Here is a 19,973-nt window from a genome sequence, read left to right as displayed (position 1 = left end):
GAAAGGCCCTTTTACAGGCATTACACAGAGGTTACGTAACATTACATAACATATTAGGGTGAATAAATAATGAAAATGAGCACCATTTGCTGAGAACAGAACTTGATAAAACATACTGAAAAATACGCTGCAAACACTGAGAACATACTGGAAAAAGCAGAACTAAAATGGTAGTGGCAACAATAGAGACTAACACAATTCTGAGCAGTTGGCACACGTGGCATTGAACTATTATGGAATGTACTTAAAGAACCTGTGATGACCCAGTGATTCTTTCTGGAAAAAAGAGGTGAGCCGTGCAGACAGGACACAAGAGTAGAGAAGTGGACAACAGGAACGCCGGCGTTCGTGTTGTTGGTGTGGTCCACCAACTAGCTCAGCTTTCTGTCGTTCTATTCTTTCTGGGTCTTTTTTTATTTTTGCTGTACATCAATGACATTGCTTTTGGTATCACATCTTTGTTTAGAATGTTTGCTGATGATGGTATAGTGTACAGAGCTATTGAGAGTGCACCTGATGAGCAAGCACTTTAGCATGATTTGAATTTGACTGCCTCATGGTGCGATAAATGGGAAATGTCACTTAATGTCAAAAAGAGTGTGACTGTCATATTTACCAGGAAGGGGGGTGCTCTCATGATGTCAAGTATTACACTATAAACTATGTTCTTAAACAATGTTCTTGTTGACAATGTGGCAAATTAAAGATATTTTGGTCCATTGTTTGCTGGAGAGTTCAGATGGAACAGGCATGTAAACTATACTAGAAACAAAGCAATTGCGGCTATGGGTATTTTAAGACGTAACTTTAGCTGACTACAAAGGTAGCTTATAGGGCCCCTCACCACGCCTCATAGCAAATTTTGGTTATACGCTGGAAGCTGTTACATGTCCTCTAGGGAGTGTTCTGCCACACAAATATTTCAAATCAGCTCATGAATAGTTGAGGCAGAAATATTTCAGTGCTGCGAACTCATGATTTTTGGAGTCGACCTCCACTGCATAGCGAGACACTCCCTCCACTTTCCCCGTCTAGCCTCCGCAAGCAAAATTCCTTTCCTGCATTCTCCCATACCCGACCTTAAGGATGGCATGGCGCATACATCACGAGCCCCGCCTTCATTTTTTTCCTCCTCGGTCTTAAATTTTTTTTCCCGGCGCTGTGCACTTTTGCTGACAGCATTGCGCGCGAGCTGTTGTGGTGGACTCATTTCGCGCAGCGCGCTATTTAGTGCACTGTATGCAAGGACACATGACTAGTGATATAATTCAGTGCTACACGAGTACTGAGGCAGAACAAGCGGATCGCAGAGCATGATCATGCTCTGGAGCACAGTAGAAAATGGCATAGTTTCGGTACCTGCGCACGTGACTCCACGTCCATGGGAACAAGCAGACGAAACGGAAGTACATCTCTCTTGCTGCGATGCAAAGCAAAACAAAAACTTGCTGACATTCGGTTTGTGTTTCATTATTTCTTTAAGCTTTACTTCGTCTTTTCAAGCAACATATTACACAAACAGCAAATGTTGCCTTCAATAATTCTCAAAGTCACATGTCGCCACGAGTGACGTCACACTGCGGCCACGAGTACATAGGTGCAGGAACACGAGTACGTCACCGTCCGGTTTGGAGCGCCGGCGCTGCAAGAGAAAGGGATAACGGCATTCGGATTGAAATTTCAGACCTTTCTGCGGCGCGTAGCTAGTCATCATCATCAGCAGCCTGGCTACGCCCACTGCAAGGCAAAGGCCTCTCCCATACTTCTCCAACTACCCCGGTCATGTGCTAATTGTGATCATATTGTCCCTGCAAACATCTTAATCTCATCTGCCCACCTAACTTTCTGCCGCCCCCTGCTACGCTTCCCTTCTCCTGGAATCCAGTCCGTAACCCTTAATGGCCATCGGTTATCTTCCCTCCTCATTACATGTCCTGCCCATGCCCATTTCTTTTTCTTGATTTCAACTAAGATGTCATTAACTCGCGTTTGTTCCCTCACCCATTATACTCTTTTCTTATCCCTTAATGTTACACCCATCATTCTTCTTTCCATAGCTCGTTGTGTCGTCCTCAATTTCAGTAGAACCCTTTTCGTAAGCCTCCAGGTTTCTACCCCGTAGGTGAGTACTGGTAAGACACAGCTGGTTATAAACTTTTCTCTTGAGAGATAATGGCAACCTGCTGTTCATGATCTGAGGATGCCTGCCAAACGCACCCCAGCCCATTCTTATTCTTCTGATTATTTCAGTCCCATGATCCGGATCCGCGGTCACCACCCACACTAAGTAGGTGTACTCCCTTACCACTTCCAGTGCCTCACTACCTATCGTAAACTGTTGTTCTCTTCCGAGACCGTTAAGCATTACTTTAGTTTTCTGCAAATTAATTTTCAGACCCACCCTTCTGCTTTGCCTGTCCAGGTCAGTGAGCATGCATTGCAATTGGTCCCCTGAGTTACTAAGATTCATCAGCGAATTGCAAATTACTAAGGTATTCTCCATTAACTCTTATCCCCAATTCTTCACAATCCAGGTCTCTGAATACCTCCTGTAAACACGCTGTGAATAGCATTGGAGAGATCGTATCTTCCTGCCTAACGCCCTTCTTTATTGGGATTTTGTTGCTTTCTTTATGGAGGAATACGGTGGCTGTGGACCCGCTATAGATATATTTCAGATATATTTCAGTATGTCTACACCCTGATTCCGTAATGCCTGCATGACTGCTGAGGTTTTGACTGAATCAAACGCTTTCTCGTAATCAATGAAAGCTATATATAAGGGTTAGTTATGTTCTACACATTTCTCTATCACCTGATTGGTAGTCTCAATACGGTCTATTGTTGAGTATAGCCTTTACGTAATCCTGCCTGGTCCTTTGGTTGGCAGAAGTCTGAGGTGTCCCTGATTCTATTTGCGATTACCTTAGTAAATACTTTGTACGCAACGGACATTAAGCTGATCGGTCGATAATTTTTCAAGTCTTTGGCGTCCCCTTTCTTATGGATTAAGATTATGTTGGCGTTGTTCCAAGATTCTGGTATGCTTGAGGTCATGAGGCATTGCGTATACAGGGTGGCCAGTTCCTCCAGAACAATCTGCCCACCATCCTTTAACAAATCTCCTGTTACTTGATCCTCCCTAGCTGCCTTCCCCGTTTGCATAGCTCCCAAGGCTTTCTTTACTTGTTCCGGCGTTACTTGTGGGATGTGAAATTCCTGTAGACAGTTCCCTCTTCCATTATCCTCGTGGGTGCCACTGGCACTGTATAAATCTCTATAGAACTCCTCAGCCACTTGAAATATCTCATCCATATTATTAATGACATTGCCGGCTTTTTCTCTTGACGTTTACATCTGATTCATGCCTATTCCTAGTTTCTTCTTCACTGCTTTCAGGCTTCCTCCATTCCTTAGAGCATGTTCAATTCTATCCATATTATACTTCCTTATATCGGCTGTCTTACACTTGTTGATTGACTTTGAAAGTTCTGCGAGTTCTATTCAATCAATCAATCAATCAATCAATCAATCAATCAATCAATCAATCAATCAATCAATCAAGTTTTATTTTCGCCGCAGACAATACATTGTTACTGCGAAAATAGGGGGCCAGAGAAAAAAGCTGCATCTGTGCAGCTTGACTAAGCTCTAGCCACCCGTACTCGCTGTAAGGTTAGAAGCTTTCATACATTGGTGTTTCTTAATCAGATCTTTCGTCTCCTGCGATAGCTTACTGGTATCCTGTCTGACGAAGTTACCACCGACTTCTATTGCACACTCCTTAATGATGCCCATAAGATTGTCGTTCATTATTTTAACACTAAGGTCCTCTTCCTGAGTTAAAGCCAAATATCTGTTCTGTAGCTTGATCTGGAATTCCTCTATTTTTCCCCTTACTGCTAACTCATTGATCGGCTTCTGAAGTACCAGTTTCTTCCGTTCCCTCCTCAAGTCTAGCCTAATTCGAGTTCTTACCATCCTATGGTCACTGCAGTGCACCTTGTCGAGCACGTCCACATCTTGTTATGATGCCAGGGTTAGCGCAGAGTATGAAGTCTATTTCATTTCTAGTCTCGCCATTCGGGCTCCTCCATGTCCACTTTTGGCTATCCTGCTTGCGGAAGAAGGTATTCATTATCCACATATAATTCTGTTCTGCAAACTCTACTAATAACTCTCCCCTGCTATTTCTAGTCCCTATGCCATACTCCCCCACTGACTTGTCTCCAGCCTGTTTCTTGCCTACCCTTGCATTGAAGTCACCCATCAGTATGGTGTATTTTGTTTTGGCTTTACTCATTGCCGATTCCTCGTCTTCATAGAAGCTTTCGACTTCCTGATCATCATGACTGGATGTAGGGGCATAGACCTGTACGACCTTCAACTTGTACCAATTATTAAATTTCACGACAAGACCTGCCACACTCTCGTTAATGCTATAGAATTCTTGTATGTTACCAGCTATATCCTTATTAATCAGAAATCCAACTCCTAGTTCTCGTCTCTCCACTAAGCCCCGGTAGCACAGGATGTACCCGCTTTTTAGCACTTTATATGCTTCTTTCGTCTTCCTAACTTCACTGAGCCCTATTATATCCCATTTAGTACCTTCTAATTGCTTCAATAGCACTGCTAGACTCGCGTCACTAGATAACGTTCTAGCGTTAAACGTTGCCAGGTTCAGATTCCAATGGCGGCCTGTTTGGACCCAGAGATTCTTAGCACCCTCTGCTGAATCACAGGTCTGACCGCTGCTATGTAATTCTTTGCAAACAGAATCGTTAGCACGCATTGTGTGCTCCGCGCTTGTCAGCTCATAATGGCCAGACCTGGTGAGGGGCCCTTTAAAGAACAATTACGTTTCACCCATGTGCATAATGTACTTGATTATGAGAGCATTTGCTGGTATCCACACACTGCTGAGCTTGCAGACTAACTTGAAGAAGTGCAGGACAGAGCTGTCTGGTTTGTCCTTGGTAATTATGATAGGACACTTTGTATGATGGAGAGTAAAAAAAGCACTAAATTGGGACAAATTGGAAGACTGCCGTGGAAATCATAGATTAAAATTATTTTTATTATGTATATTACTTGAAAACTGGCATCGATAGAGAGTTGTGTTTTAAAATGCCGAGGTATGTCTCCCAAAGATGAGACCATGACTTGAATATAGACGAGATTCCTTAAGAGGTGATGCCTTTCACTATATATTTTTTTGTGTGTGTGTGTGAGGTAAATAAACGATTAGAACATTCTGTCGTCTGATATTTTTAACATTATTGCTTTTGATTTTTTCCGTGCTTCATAAAAGGGATTTTGTGTTTATTCTTCTTGAATTGAAGAGGGGGAACTTCGGGCCATTTGTACCCCTCTGCTGTAATTGTACCCCTCTGTGATAATGGCTGTAATGGCAAAGCAGGTATCAAATAAATAAAAAATATACGAGTAATTAAAATATACCAAGGGCAAGCTGATTGCGACGAGATGTCGCACGACAACCCCGCCAGCTAGGCCTAACTAGTGCTGTTTTGTTGGGAGTTGGCGGCCAAAGTTGCAGTTTTACAGTGGCTGTACGACACTAAAAGAATGTAGGAACCACCTGGCCAACGAATGTGAGGGCACATAACGATCGTATGCATAGACTGCCAGGCACACGCGGCTGCTTGGTCTCGTATTTTGCCTTGCACAGCTTTTGAAAAATGTTTCGCATATAGTGCGGTACCACTTCTGGTGCGCAAATTCGAGACTCTGAAGACTTACATTAGAAGCAGTCTATGCATCATAAGTCTAACACTTATGTTTACGATTCCTTTTATTGCGAGAGCAATTATTTTGACACTCCAGGCATATTTTGCTGTAAGCGTCGCCATGGTGTTCTGCATAAAGCATGCTGTGTGCGTGAGTGAAAAGCACGCAAGGGAAGAAAGCGAAGAGTAAACGCAAAGTCTTCTGTTCTGCGAGAGGCCACTGGGGACGAGAGGGAGGGGGGCAGCGTTGTGCCCGGCAGCAACTGCGTATTTTGCGACCGGGCGCCAGGGGCTCAATCTCATGTGCGAAAGGGAGGAAAGCGGAGAGGCAGCACGGGAGGGAGGGGGCTACTTCTACTCCGCGCAACTGCATACATTGCTCGGTCACGCGTGCCCTCTCTTCAAAGGGATCCGCAGGCGGCTCATACCTTTGTGCATGCTGTGTTTTCGCCAATCAGTTTGCGATGAAGCGATAGATGCATAACTGCGAATCGGCCTAGTCAGAACAGATTCATTTTTAAAATAACTTTTTGTGCGCAAAACAAACAGGGACAAAGAAAAGGAGCAACATGAGGACAAGCGCTTTCTGACAACTGGGTTTATTTTCGAAGAACCACCTGCTTAAGTACCCACAGACCTGTGCTATCCAGTCAACAGAACATGCCAATAGGGCATATAACAACACTTGTGATAAAATGCCATGGATCAACGCTACCCGGTCAACATAAAAACAGTAAAGAGCGTAAAACAAGCACTTAAAATGAAAATGTGTTAAAGGTATGATGACAGGAGCGAATTCTCTTTATCTAACAATGAAACAGAAGGATGACTCATGCATTTTCATTTAGTTTTGCAATCCAGTGAGCTTCCACAATTTCTCTCGTGGTTTTATTTCTGTGCCTAAACAATATGTCGGTGCTTATAAGACAAGGTGAGCAAGCATGTTCTTGACAATGCAATGCCAAATGCGTACTAGGGTGACCTTTCAGACTTGACAAGTGTTCCCTTTGTCTCGTGTTAATGCACCTCGCAGTCTGCCCTTCATACACATGACCACATGTCCACACACTTGACAACGTTCTTCGCGCAATCGACAAATTGGTTCTTACTCGGATGTTTAATACTACATTGTTTCCTTGCATGATCCTTACTTTCGAACTTACTTTTTACCCAAGAACACACACTACCTATTTTGTTTTTAGCCGATAACACATATACTGGCCTTGCGGATTGTACTTGACGGGATCGAAGTGTCCGCTGTCCAGCTAGATAACGGGTCGAAGGCAGTTTAACATTTAAAACAAACTTTAATTACACTAAGAAGGTAAAAAAAGTAAGTAAAAAATACACAAAACGTTCAGTTTTAGCCCATAAAAAGGTGGTCCTGTCTCTAGGGCTGGTGGGGCGAGTCTGCCTGTCTCGCGCTTTTCCAACCGTGGTTTTCATACCCGTCGCCGTCCCCCAGGCCCGAGAAACATCACCCGACACCTTGAAGCGTCGTCACTGGGTCACTTCCAGGAACCGAACGGAGCGAGCGGGTCCTTTCTGTCGCGCGCAGCTCGGAGTCCGCAAAGGGTGAGTGAAAGAGAAAGAAATAAAAGTAAGGAAGGCCCGCATCCCTCTTGAAAGAAAAGTCCTGCCATGCGTTCGCGATTCGCACAGATAGATAGATCTGGTGTCTTTCATTGTTGGACACCGCCAGTATCCCACAGTGACAGCAAACATACCACTTCTGTTGTTGATCGGAAGAATGTTTTCACGACCGTGTCTTTGGCTGTTTTCAGCTCGACCTTGCGCACCCTTCCATCCGCGCCTTGGGCTTGTTTCGTGTAATCACTCCGACAGGCCAGTCATTGTGGGTTGCTTCTTTATCTCCGAGTAGAACGACGTCGTCGTCTTTGAGGTCGGGCTTTGCTGCTTGCCATTTTCGCCGTTGCTGCAAAGTAGTGACATACGTTGTGTGCCAGCGCTTCCAGAACTCATCAGCCAGGTTTTGCACTAGATGCCAGTGCCGTTTGTAGAGGTTGCTTGTGTCTAAGTGCCCAGTTTTTATAGATGCGGTTCCATGTTTTTGGGTTAAAATGGTCACTGGAGTTAGGATTGTGGGATCTTCGGGGTCAGATGAAGTGGGAGTGATGTGCCTGGCATTAATGATGGCCGCAACATCTGCCAAAAAGGTTGCAAGAATGTCATGCGTGAGCCGTTGATGTGACTGCATGAGCATTGAGTCAAGAATGCGACGTGCATTGCCGATCATCCGCTCCCACGCACCGCCCATACAGGACATTTGCGGTGGACTGAATATCCGGACAGGCCGCCATTGGAATATGAACCTGGCAATGTTTAATGCTAGAATGTTATCTAGTGAGGTGAGTCTAGCAGTGCTATTGGAGGAATTAGAGGGCAGGAAATGGGATATAATAGGGCTCAGTGAAGTTAGGAGGCCAAAAGAAGCATATACAGTGCTAAAAAGCGGGCACGTCCTGTGCTACCGGGGCTTAGCGGAGAGAAGAGAACTAGGAGTTGGATTTCTGATTAATAAGGATATAGCTGGTAACATACAAGAATTCTATAGAATTAATGAGAGGGTGGCAGGTCTTGTTGTGAAACTTAATAAGAGGTACAAAATGAAGATTGTACAGGTCTGCACCCCTACATCCAGTCATGATGACCAGGAAGTCGAAAGCTTCTATGAAGACGTGGAATCGGCAATGAGTAAAGCCAAAACAAAATACACCATACTGATGGGCGACTTCAATGCAAGGGTAGGCAAGAAACAGGCTGGAGACAAGTCAGTGGGGGAGTATGGCATAGGGACTAGAAATAGCAGGGGAGAGTTATTAGTAGAGTTTGCAGAACAGAATTATATGCGGATAATGAATACCTTCTTCCGCAAGCAGGATAGCCAAAAGTGGACGTGGAGGAGCCCGAATGGCGAGACTAGAAATGAAATAGACTTCATACTCTGCGCTAACCCTGGCATCATAACAAGATGTGGACGTGCTCGACAAGGTGCGCTGCAGTGACCACAGGATGGTAAGAACTCGAATTAGCCTAGACCTAAGGAGGGAACGGAAGAAACTGGTACATAAGAAGCCGATCAATGAGTTAGCGGTAAGAGGGAAAATAGAGGAATTCCAGATCAAGCTGCAGAACAGGTATTCGGCTTTAACTCAGGAAGAGGACCTTAGTGTTGAAGCAATGAACGACAATCTTGTGGGCATTATTAAGGAGTGTGCAATGGAAGTCGGTGGTAACTCCGTTAGGCAGGATACCAGTAAACTATCGCAGGAGACGAAAGATCTGATCATGAAACGCCAATGTATGAAAGCCTCTAACCCTACAACTAGAATAGAACTGGCAGAACTTTCGAAGTTAATCAACAAGCGTAAGACAGCTGACATAAGGAAGTATAATATGGATAGAATTGAACATGCTCTCAGGAATGGAGGAAGCCTGAAAGCAGTGAAGAAGAAACTAGGAATAGGCATGAATCAGATGTAAATGTCAAGAGACAAAGCCGGCAATATCATTACTAATATGGATGAGATAGTTGAAGTGGCTGAGGAGTGCTATAGAGATTTATACAGTACCAGTGGCACCCACGACAATAATGGAAGAGAAAATAGTCTAGAGGAATTCGAAATCCCAAAGGTAACGCCGGAAGAAGTACGGAAACCCTTGGGAGATATGCAAAGGGGGAAGGCAGCTGGGGAGGATCAAGTAACAGCAGATTTGTTAAAGGATGGTGGGCAGATTGTTCTAGAGAAACTGGCCACCCTGTATACGCACTGCCTCATGACCTCGAGCGTACCGGAATCTTGGAAGAACGCTAACATAATCCTAATCCTTAAGAAAGGGGACGCCAAAGACTTGAAAAATTATAGACCGATCAGCTTACTGTCCGTTGCCTACAAACTATTTACTAAGGTGATCGCAAATAGAATCACGAATACCTTAGACTTCTGTCAAGCAAAGCACCAGGCAGGATTCCGTAAAGGCTACTCAACAATAGATCATATTCACACTATCAATCAGGTGATAGAGAAATGTGCGGAATATAACCAACCCTTATATATAGCTTTCATTGATTACGAGAAAGCGTTTGATTCTGTCGAAACCTCAGCAGTCATGGAGGCATTACGGAATCAGGGTGTAGACGAGCCATATGTAAAAATACTGAAAGATACCTATAGCGGCTCCATGGCCACCGTAGTCCTCCATAAAGAAAGCAACGAAATCTCAATAAAGAAAGGCGTCAGGCAGGGAGATACGATCTCTCCAATGCTATTCACAGTGTGTTTACAGGAGGTATTCAGAGACCTGGATTGGGAAGAATTGGGGATAAAAGTTAATGGAGAATACCTTAGTAACTTGCGATTCGCTGATGATATTGCCTTGCTTAGTAACTCAGGGGACCAATTGCAATGTATGCTCACTGACCTGGAGAGGCAAAGCAGAAGAGTGGGTCTAAAAATTAATCTGCAGAAAACTAAAGTAATGTTTAACAGTCTCGGAAGAGAACAGCAATTTACAATAGGCAGCGAGGCACTGGAAGTCGTAAGGGAATACATCTACTTAGGGCAGGTAGTGACGGCGGATCCAGATCATGAGACGGAAATAATCAGAAGAATAAGAATGGGCTGGGGTGCGTTTGGCAGGCATTCTCAGATCATGAACAGCGGGTTGCCATTATCTCTCAAAAGAAAAGTGTATAATAGCTGTGTCTTACCAGTACTTACCTACGGGGCAGAAACATAGAGGCTTACGAAAAGGGTTCTACTCAAATTGAGGACGACGCAACGAGCTATGGAAAGAAGAATGATAGGTGTAACGTTAAGGGATAAGAAAAGAGCAGATTGGGTGAGGGAACAAACGCGAGTTAAGGACATCTTAGTTGAAATCAAGAAAAACAAATGGGCATGGGCAGGACATGTAATGAGGAGGGAAGATAACCGATGGTCATTAAGGGTTATGGACTGGATCCCAAGGGAAGAGAAGCGTAGCAGGGGGCGGCAGAAAGTGAGGTGGGCGGATGAGATTAAGAAGTTTGCAGGGACGGCATGGCCACAATTAGTACATGACCGGGGTTGTTGGAGAAGTATGGGAGAGGCCTTTGCCCTGCAGTGGGCGTAACCAGGCTGATGATAATGATGATGATGATGAATATCCATTTGCAGCTGTTTCCACTGAGGAACTTGCCCATTTGTGAGCGATGAATGCCCTCTGCACCGATTTCAAGTTCTCTGCACGCTCCGATAAAATTGTTCCCACAGTCAGAGCGTATTAGCTTGATGGGCCCTCGCACTGCTAGGAACCTTCGGAAGGCATTAATGAAACTCGACGTGTCCATTGATTCGATCAGCTCAATTTGCACTGCGTGAATGCTTAAGCAAGTGAACATGACTGCCCAGCGCTTGCTGTTTGCAACACCACCTCTCGTTCGGCGAGAGGCAATCATCCAGGGACTGAAAACATGAATTCCAACATTCGTGAAAGGAGGATCTGTGCTGATTCGGTCTGCCGGAAGGTGAGGCATCTTCTGGTCATGAAAGCCCCCTCGCAGCTTCTTGCATGAAATGCATGCTTGCAGCACAGATGAGATGCACCTTTTACCTCCGACGATGCAATACCGAGCAGCTCGTACGGCTCCTTCTGTGAAGTGCTGGTCCCGGTGTTCATGGTGGTGGTGCACGAGAAGCGTCGCCACATGGTGCCGACCCGGCATCTAAGAGAGGGTGTTTCTCATCGTCCGGAAGGTTGCTTCTGTTCAAGTAGCCGCCGACGTGGATCAAGCCCTTGGCGTCTAAGAATAGGTCAAGCTTTCGAAGCGAGCTTGTCTTGTGAACCTGCTCTCCTCTCTGGATACAGCGTATCTCCTCAAAGAATGCGTCCTGCTGTACTGCGCAAATGATGACGAGCCTGGCTTTGGAGAGCGCCTCAACGGGAGCTACCTCTTCTTGAGATTCATTCTTTGCGCGATGGGCAACCTGCATCAGACTTGCCACAGCACGAGTGAGAAATTTCCAGTTCGAGAACCTATGAAAGCGTTTGGCTCCGAATCGCTGTCATTTGTTCACCTCCATCGCCAGAGTGCAGACTTCAGGGCGTGTTTATTTGTCTTTGTCAGGATTTAGGAGGATGAAGCTCGACGACTGTGCATCCTCTTTTTTTCGTGAGAGAAAATCAGGTCCATACAACCAGTTCGTGCTCCTGAACTGTGCCGCTGGAATCGCTCTAGCGGCGTGGTCTGCTGGATTTTTGTCTGTGTGAACGTATTTCCATTGTTCAGGTTGCATGCTGCTACGTATCCGCTGCACCCTGTTGGCCACATACACATAGAACCTTCTTGTTTTGTTGATATGTAACCCAAGACCACTTTGCTATCCGTGTGGAACGTGACCGTGTTTGGCTGGAAGTCCACTTCTCATAGCATGGAATTGGTCATCTCTACAGCAAGCACTGCTGCGCACAACTCAAGCCTTGGGATGGTGTGTTTTGGTTGTGGATCAAGCTTGGCCTTTCCCATGACAAATCCGACGTGTCTGTTTCCTTGCTTGTCAATCACGCTTAGGTATGCCACCGATGCGACGGCCCTTGTGGACGCGTCTGAAAATACATGAATGTCCCTACTTTCGGCTTCAAGCATCGAGACTGTGTGTCGAGACTGTGTCGAGACCGTGTACACAGATTCCCAGGCTGCCCATCGGGCATGTGCTAATGTTATTTACACAGATCCCGTACTGCAGAAGATCCGGCACCAGGCACGCCTACTCCGCGAATGCGGTCACGATGTTACCATTCACTGGGTCCCTGCGCACTGCGGTAGCCCCAGAAATGAGAAGGCTCATAGACTGGCGTGCGCTCATCTCTCTACCGCGCTAGCCAGAGCCTCCGATAATCCTTATCCTCTCCTAGCTACCACAGCTGAGGTAGCAGACCCAATGGCAGACAAGCATGCGACCAAACAACGACGTGCCGCCTACCTCGCAGCAGTGGGCAATCCACTCTCTATACCGTCACTTCCACCGAAGGTATTCACACGGCGAGAGTCAGTCTTGCTTCGGAGAATCTAGACAAGCACCCTCCTTACTCCTCACTTGTTGAATCGTTTCCACAAGGGTGGCACACCACCACCCGTAAGTGGGTTCTGTTCCATGTGCACATGTCGTGCTGATCTCAACCACCTTTGTTGGGAGTGCCCCTTCTACATACCACCAAGGCTTCGTGCCCTGGCCACCATACAGCAGGGACCCTGGCCTTCTTCTCTCCGGACTTGGGCTTGCCCGGATACCACGTCTCCGGACCATGCCATCGAGCTCTGGTGAGGACCCTGCAGCGCCACCCGTCAGTGATCGGCTCCACGACAGCCACAAGCCTCATGTGGCCCCCACTTAGCTGCCTACAGGACATTAATTAATAAAACGGAGGCAGCCTCACCCTTCCCCCTTTGCAATAACACCCCTCCTCTTTCCACCGCAGCGTCTTCGGCGCATTTTAATGTGGAATAAACATGGTTTCATTCATTCAGTCATAGCCCTTCACCACAAGGTCACGGAGAAGGTACTTGTCTTGAACCGTTATTGGAGCCACAAACCCTAGTGAATCGTAAAGGCTGTTGACGATCGACAGCATTCCTCGCCGCCTATGTGGCCTTTCTGGAAGAGGAGCCCTGAAGACGAAGCTGTCATCACCTATGTTCCACAGTAAATTGAGAATTCTCTGCGTAAGCGACGCGTCTGTGCCGAAGTCGAGGTTCTTCAATCCCTGGGCATGGTCCTCTGGAGAAAATGCATTCAGCACGTTCTGCCTATTTGAAGCTATCTTGTGCAGCTTTATGTTAGCTGTCGAAAGCATTTTCTGTGTTGTTTGCAGCAGACTAATGGCGACTTCTTCGCTCCGAAGAGACTTAAGCGCATCATCGATCTAGAAATCTCTTTCAATGAACTTCCTGTCATCTTCACTGAATCGTGGGGCAGCTTGTTGGACAGTCCATCGAAGGCCATACATTGAAACAGCTGGCTATGGGCTGTTGCCGAAAACGTGAATCTTCATTTGGTACTCTATGATTTCTCTGGAGATATCATTGCTCTTAATCCAGAGGAATCTCAGGTAGTTCTGATGGTCCTCACGAGCCATGAAACTGTAGAACATTTGTTGGACGTCTGCTGTAACCGCCACTGGTTCTTGCCGGAAGTGTATCAAAATCCTCCCAAAGTTGTTCGTCAGGTCAGGGCCGGTCAGAAGAATGCTGTTCAGAGATACCCCTTCGTGCTGAGCGCTGGAGCCGAATAGGACTCGTATTTGATCAGGCTTCTGGGGGTGGTGAACGCCGAATAATGGCAGCTACCAGCATTCTTCGTCCACGTGAAGTGGTGGAGCTTCCTCCGCATGACCCTTGATGAAGAGCTTGTTCATGAAGTTCCCGAAATGTTCCCTTATTTATGGATTTTTTCACAGGATACGCCGAAGCAAGAGCAGATGAGACAGAGCTTGTTCTCTGTTGTTTGGTGTGCGAAAGGGGAGAGGGGCAACCCATTTGTTTAATTTGTCTTGGGTGAATTCACTATTCATTATCTTGAGGAATGTCTTGTCTTCCATGCTGGTTGTCAAGTTTTGTTGTTTCAAAAAGATTCGGGGCCAGGGTGTCATCCATTGTTGCCAATTGTAAATCTTTTGGCACCTTATTCGCAGCGTAGGGAATCGGCGCCTCCCTTACAAAGAAATGCCTTGAGCATGGCTCGAAAAGTGATGGTCGTCCCCTGTTCAGCACATGGGTCTTGAACACATTGGCGCTGCCCGTTTTCCACGTACGACCAACGTAAACGTCGCCGACAATGACTCATCTAAGGTCGAGCTTCTGAGCATACGGCGCGTCGTGGAGTCCATTGATTGCCTGGCGAACCTTGTGAGCTCTTAGGATGTCTCGGCCAAGGAGGAGCAGTATTCCAGCCTCCTCAAGAGGCGGAATGTGATTTGCTACAGCCTTCAAGTGCTGGTAGTGCCGTGCAGCGTCAGGTGTTGGAATTTCATCTCTGTTTTCGGGAATTGCCTTGCACTCGAGGAGAGGTGGAAGAGGGAACTTAACTTCGCCTGACACGCTCTGCACGAAGAAGCCATGAGCGACTCTTCCAGCCACTTCGGTACTGCCGGAGCAAGTGCGGAGCGTGTATTACGTAGGCGTCCCCTTCACTTTGAAATCATTGAGAAGTTGTGGCCTAACCAAGGAGTGATTACTCTGGTCGTCAAGAATCACATACACTCTGAGTGTCTTCTGAGGCTGAGTCTCATGGGTCACCTCTACGAGGCAGATTTTAGCACAGGACTTTGTGTCGTTGCCAGTGTTTGCCACTTCAGTGCGCCTAGATGTGACTCTTCTTTCTGTGTTATCTGTGGTACTGTCCTCAGACCCACTAGCCCTTGACGACTCTTTGAGGTTGGTGATGCTGGGTGAAGCGCTGTGGCGTGGTCGGCGCTGTCGCATATGATGCATATCACAACTGCCTGACATTGCCACTGCATGTGGTTCTTAGATGAGCAGCATCGTAGGCAAATCCCTTGCTCCTTTAGGAAAGATAGCCGCTCTTCCAAGGTTTTTTCATGGAAGGCGCGACACCTTTCCAAAGGGTGAGGTTTTTGTGATGTGGGCACCACCTCTTGAAGTCCTTCGATTCTGGTTGCTGTTCATTAGTAGTGTCATCTTGATTAATCTTGGCAGAAGCTGGATCCACCTTTGTTTTTCTCGCTGACACAGATGATCTTTGCCGCGTGGTCTTGGTAGCATTGTCTTCCTTCCTTTGAGTGAATTCAGACGAGGCATTCCGTGAGTGCGAGATGAAACTTGGGTCGTTCCGCATGCTGGCCTGATGTCTAACAAATTCGCAGAAGAAAGAAAATGGGGGAAATGCAATGTTGGGATCTTTCTTGTATTTTGACCCCACCGACATCCAATTTTCTTGAAGTCCAGATGGCAACTTCGAGGCAATTTTGTTCACCCCTCGTGCAGTATCCAAATAGCCAAGACCGGCAAGATACGGGTCTGTTTTTGCAGCCTCGAGTTCTAGCAAGAGGTCGCCAAGTTCTTGGAGTCTGGTATTTTCTTGGTAAGATACCTTCGGGAAATCGTGAAGCCGCTTCAGTAATGCATCCTTAATTGCCTCAGGGCATCCGAAGACGTCTAGCTGTTTCCACACAACGTTCAAGCCTGTTGGAAAGTCATCGATGTGCACCGATTTCAACCTCCGAGCCTGACGTGACGATTCAGGGCCAAGCCATTTGATGAGAAGGTCGAGCTCTTCCTGGGCAGAAAGACCTAGATTTCTGACGACACCTTTGAACGGTGACTTCCAAGCGCAAAAGTTCTCACGTAAATCATCAAACTTGATAAGACCGCTTGAAACAAGGTCCTTGCGGCACAGGAATTTAAGGACACCAGCTAGCTCTGAGCTTGCACACGTGCTTGTAAGGCGGCTAGGTTGATTGTTGATGAGCTCGATTGTCATGACCTTGAAGAAACGCTTGAGTGGGCCGATAGAGAGTGCTGCGACGCTATCTCTTGTAAGCAGTTGCATTCTCGTTCTGTAGCCTCATGTAACTTGTCGCTTACGGTCACATGACGATCTATGTCGATTGCTTTCTGAAGCTCTTAATTCCTGCTGGGTTTCGGATCTGCTCGTTTGGATGAGTAAGGTAGCGTATCGGGTGGCGACGTGCTCGTAGCGCTCATAGCTTGCATGAAGCTGCATTGCGGCACTGTTAATTTCTCCCTCTTTCGCACATGATACTTTGGTGATAGCAGTCTCCACATTCTTCCAGGCAGCGTCTATTCTCCGGCAGTGCTCTTCGCGGCTCATTTCATACGTATCTCAAGCTTTCGTGGAAAACGTAGTTGCTCTTTGGGATCGTATGTTTGCTGTAAAAGCTTCATGCTCTCCTGTCATAACTTGAGATGTTTCAGGTGTCAGCTGCTCCTGATCCATTTTGACGTGTGTGCTTCACGACGTATCTCACTCAAAGCGGACATATGTGGTGAAGCCTGCTAAGCTGCGCTGTGAAATTTGAAACGAGCCCACCTTGTCGTTGCCCTATGTGCTGTCAGCTGCTCAACTTGTAGGTGATGCCATGTACTTGCAGTAGGCGGATGTCATGGTCAAACCAGAGGGCTTGCTGTGCGACATATTCCACTGTAGCAGATGTTGAGTTGGCGGCCGATGGCAGTCGACTTCACTTCTTTACTATACTGGCCTCGCAGATCGCACTTGATGAAACCAAAGTGTCTGCTGTCCAGCTAGATAACAGGTCAAATGCTGTTGAATATTTAAAACAAACTTTCATTATACTAAGAATGTCAAAAAAGCAAGTCAAAAATACACAAAACGTTCTGTTTTAGCCCGTAAAGAAAGTGGTCCTGTCTCTAGGGCAGGTGGGGCGAGTCTGCCCGTCCTGCGCTTTTCCAAGCGCAGTTTCAATCCCTGTCGCCGTCCCCCAGGTTCGGGAAACATCACCCGACACCTCGAAGCGTTGTCACTGGGTCACTTCCAGGAACCGAACAGAGGGAGCGGCTCCTTTCTCTCGCGCACAGCTCGGAGTCCGCGGAGGGGTCAGTGAAAGAGAAAGCAATAAAAGTAAGGAAGGCTCGCTTCCCTCTTGAAAAAAAAGTGCGGCCGTGCGTTTGCGATGCGCACAGGAACAACACCACTTTTACGTTGTAACTCCCAGCCACCTTCTTAAGTCTGTGTGAAAGGCCTTGCACATGCGGAATCACTTAAACCTTGGAAGCTAAATCTTTCTGCCTTTGATTCTTTGTTCATAGTTCTTTATCCTGTTTAAGTTTTTTGATTAGTCTAACGCATGACACCATCATCACAGCGAGCGGGTACCCAGCCTTTCTCAACATATCAGCTTACCCAAGAAATGCAGTGTTTACTCTGTGGTAACATGACTTCAACAGCGTTGACTGGAAACATGAAATGATTATACCATTCTTCACAATTGAGGCATAGTTCATTAGCGGTTTTCCAGCTCGGGATGAGAATGACTAACACACATGTTCCGGTAGAAATTCTAACTTGACATCAAGACACTGTAGCTTGTTATCTACCGGTACTTCCAGAGTAAATGTGCAGCCCTTGCCCAGAGAATTAAAGGCTTCTACTACCCTTGACATAAAAATTGTTACAGCGCAAACACATGCACCCACAAAGTATGAAGGACGGGACACAAGCGCTGACTGTCAACTAAATTTTATTGACGGAAGACGGATACTTTATATAAGGGGAAAGGCAGAAGGGAAGGGGGACGGGAGTGATACAATCGGGGAAAATGACATTGCGCATCAATGAACGAACGTGCCAGCAGTCAACAGAATCATGCGCAGAAAAAACAAGAAAATGAGAAAAAACTAGAAAAACACTAGCAAAAGGCGAGGGATACTAACATACAATAAAATCAGTAGAATCATGCCCAGAAAAAACAAGAAAACGAGAAAAAACTAGAAAAACACTAGCAAACGGCGAGCGATACTAACATACAATGAAATCAGTAAGCAGTCGCTTCCAAAAAATGAAGCTCTGCAGCAAAAAGCGATACAAAAGGGGTGCTTATGCACTTGCTGCCATATTTGTGTATGCAGAACGCTTCCAAACTGACACGCGCTGTCGCGTCGGCACTCTTGCGAGAAGCTTCGTCTCTCCCAATCGAGCCTCTCATCCTGTGCATTCAATTACGTGCGCGACCAAATGTGCGTACTTGTCCTTTAAGTTACTTCAATTTCGGGCATGTTCCCCCGAGCGTTCATTAATGCAGCGGCCGGTTTGGCCGACATAAGCCTTTCCACACTTCAAGGGAATGGCGTAGACCACTCCTGTGAAACACTTGATGAACGGCTTCTCATGTTTTAGCTGACAACCTCTTTTTTTAGAGTTGCAGATGCGTGGGCATAACTGTGCCAGCTTGTTGGGTGCCGAAAAAACAATGGAAACCCCATGCCTGTTGGCTACCTTCTTGAGACTGTGCGAAGTCTTGTGCAGGTACGGCACAACCAAAGGCTTGTCGGTCTTCCGAAGGTCATGTTTCCCTTGTGTTCCCAGTTTTAGCTTCTGAAGGAGGGTTTCAGACACCGCAGTCAAGACCGAATGGGGGAACCCCGCCGCCAAAAGTCGGCTGGCCTGATTCTCAAAACTTGTCTGCATTAGGTGCGGGCACGACTTCTGAAGAGACTATTCCAAACAGTGCGACGCTATAGCTCCTTTTACAGTTTTGGAATGCGCTGAATCAAATGGTAACAAATCTTTTTTTGCGCGAGGGAAGTAGCCCCAGCAAACGTGCTTTTCATAAAAGGTTAGTCTCAGGTCTAAAAACTGTAAGACATCTGCGTCAGGTAGTTCGTGGGTAAAATTTAGCCCAAGTGCATGCTTGTCAAATGCGTTTAAAACTTCACCTACTGTAAAGAGGTAGGTGAAGGCCGTCTGCTTTTTTAAAAGCACTAAAAAGTCATCTACGTACCTAAAAACCTTTAAAACGAACCCCCCCAAAAAAGACCTATCTAAAAGTTTATCTACTTTTGCTAAAAAAATATCACAAAGAATAGGAGCCACGCAGGACCCAATGCAGATACCGTTGCGCTGCAAAAAAGGCAGGTTGTCATAAACAATAAAAGTAGATTTCAGGTAAAACTGCAATAACAATATATAATTATCTACTGACAAGCCTGTTGAATTCCGGAATGACACTTCGCCGTTTGCTTCTAGGCATTCTCTAACAGCCAACAAAAGCTGATCTTGAGGCACAGAATAAAACAAGTCTTGTACATCTACGGAAAAACCAAAGCCAATGTTATCTGTGCTCTCAAGAAACAGCGCGAGATCCGTAGATTTCTTTGTTAAGAACGGATCATCCAAAGCAAGCGTTTTGAGATGCTTTTGCAGAAACCGACTAACGTTTATTTGCCACGAACCTTCTTCACTAACGATAGTCCGGAATGAAATATCTGGTTTGTGGGTCTTGGCTGTAAAAAATGCGTTTAGGCTACTACCTCTGCTATTAGCAATATCCCTCGCAAGTTTGTCAAGATTTAATTCTCTACAGAAGTTAATAAACTTAGTCTTGACCCTAACGGCACTCTTCTTAACAGGCTCAAAATTCTTATTGATGGCCACTTGCGCTTTTTCATTGTACATTCCCTTTGGTAGAACAGCAAACCCAGTCTCTTTGTCTGCTTGAACA

The 19,973-nt window shown here is 46.1% G+C and overlaps 1 protein-coding gene across 6 annotated transcripts in view; it reads left to right on the top strand.

The window, feature by feature from the left end:
* LOC142580199 (RING finger protein 141-like) overlaps nt 1-19,973 on the top strand; it is a 253,897-nt gene that overhangs the window by 19,821 nt on the left and 214,103 nt on the right. The window contains exon 1 of one of the 6 annotated variants that reach the window (XM_075691087.1): nt 7,306-7,325. The exons of the other annotated variants lie outside the window; for them this stretch is intronic. The gene's annotated coding sequence lies outside the window, so the exon portion shown is untranslated. Of the gene's footprint in view, nt 1-7,305; nt 7,326-19,973 lie in introns of those variants that run through there. 6 annotated transcript variants of the gene reach the window in all.

The sequence above is a fragment of the Dermacentor variabilis genome, chromosome 4, assembly GCF_050947875.1.
Source record: "Dermacentor variabilis isolate Ectoservices chromosome 4, ASM5094787v1, whole genome shotgun sequence".
NCBI classification, from domain to species: domain Eukaryota; kingdom Metazoa; phylum Arthropoda; class Arachnida; order Ixodida; family Ixodidae; genus Dermacentor; species Dermacentor variabilis.
Note: the sequence above shows the minus strand (reverse complement) of the source record. Positions and strands in the feature narration are given on the sequence as shown.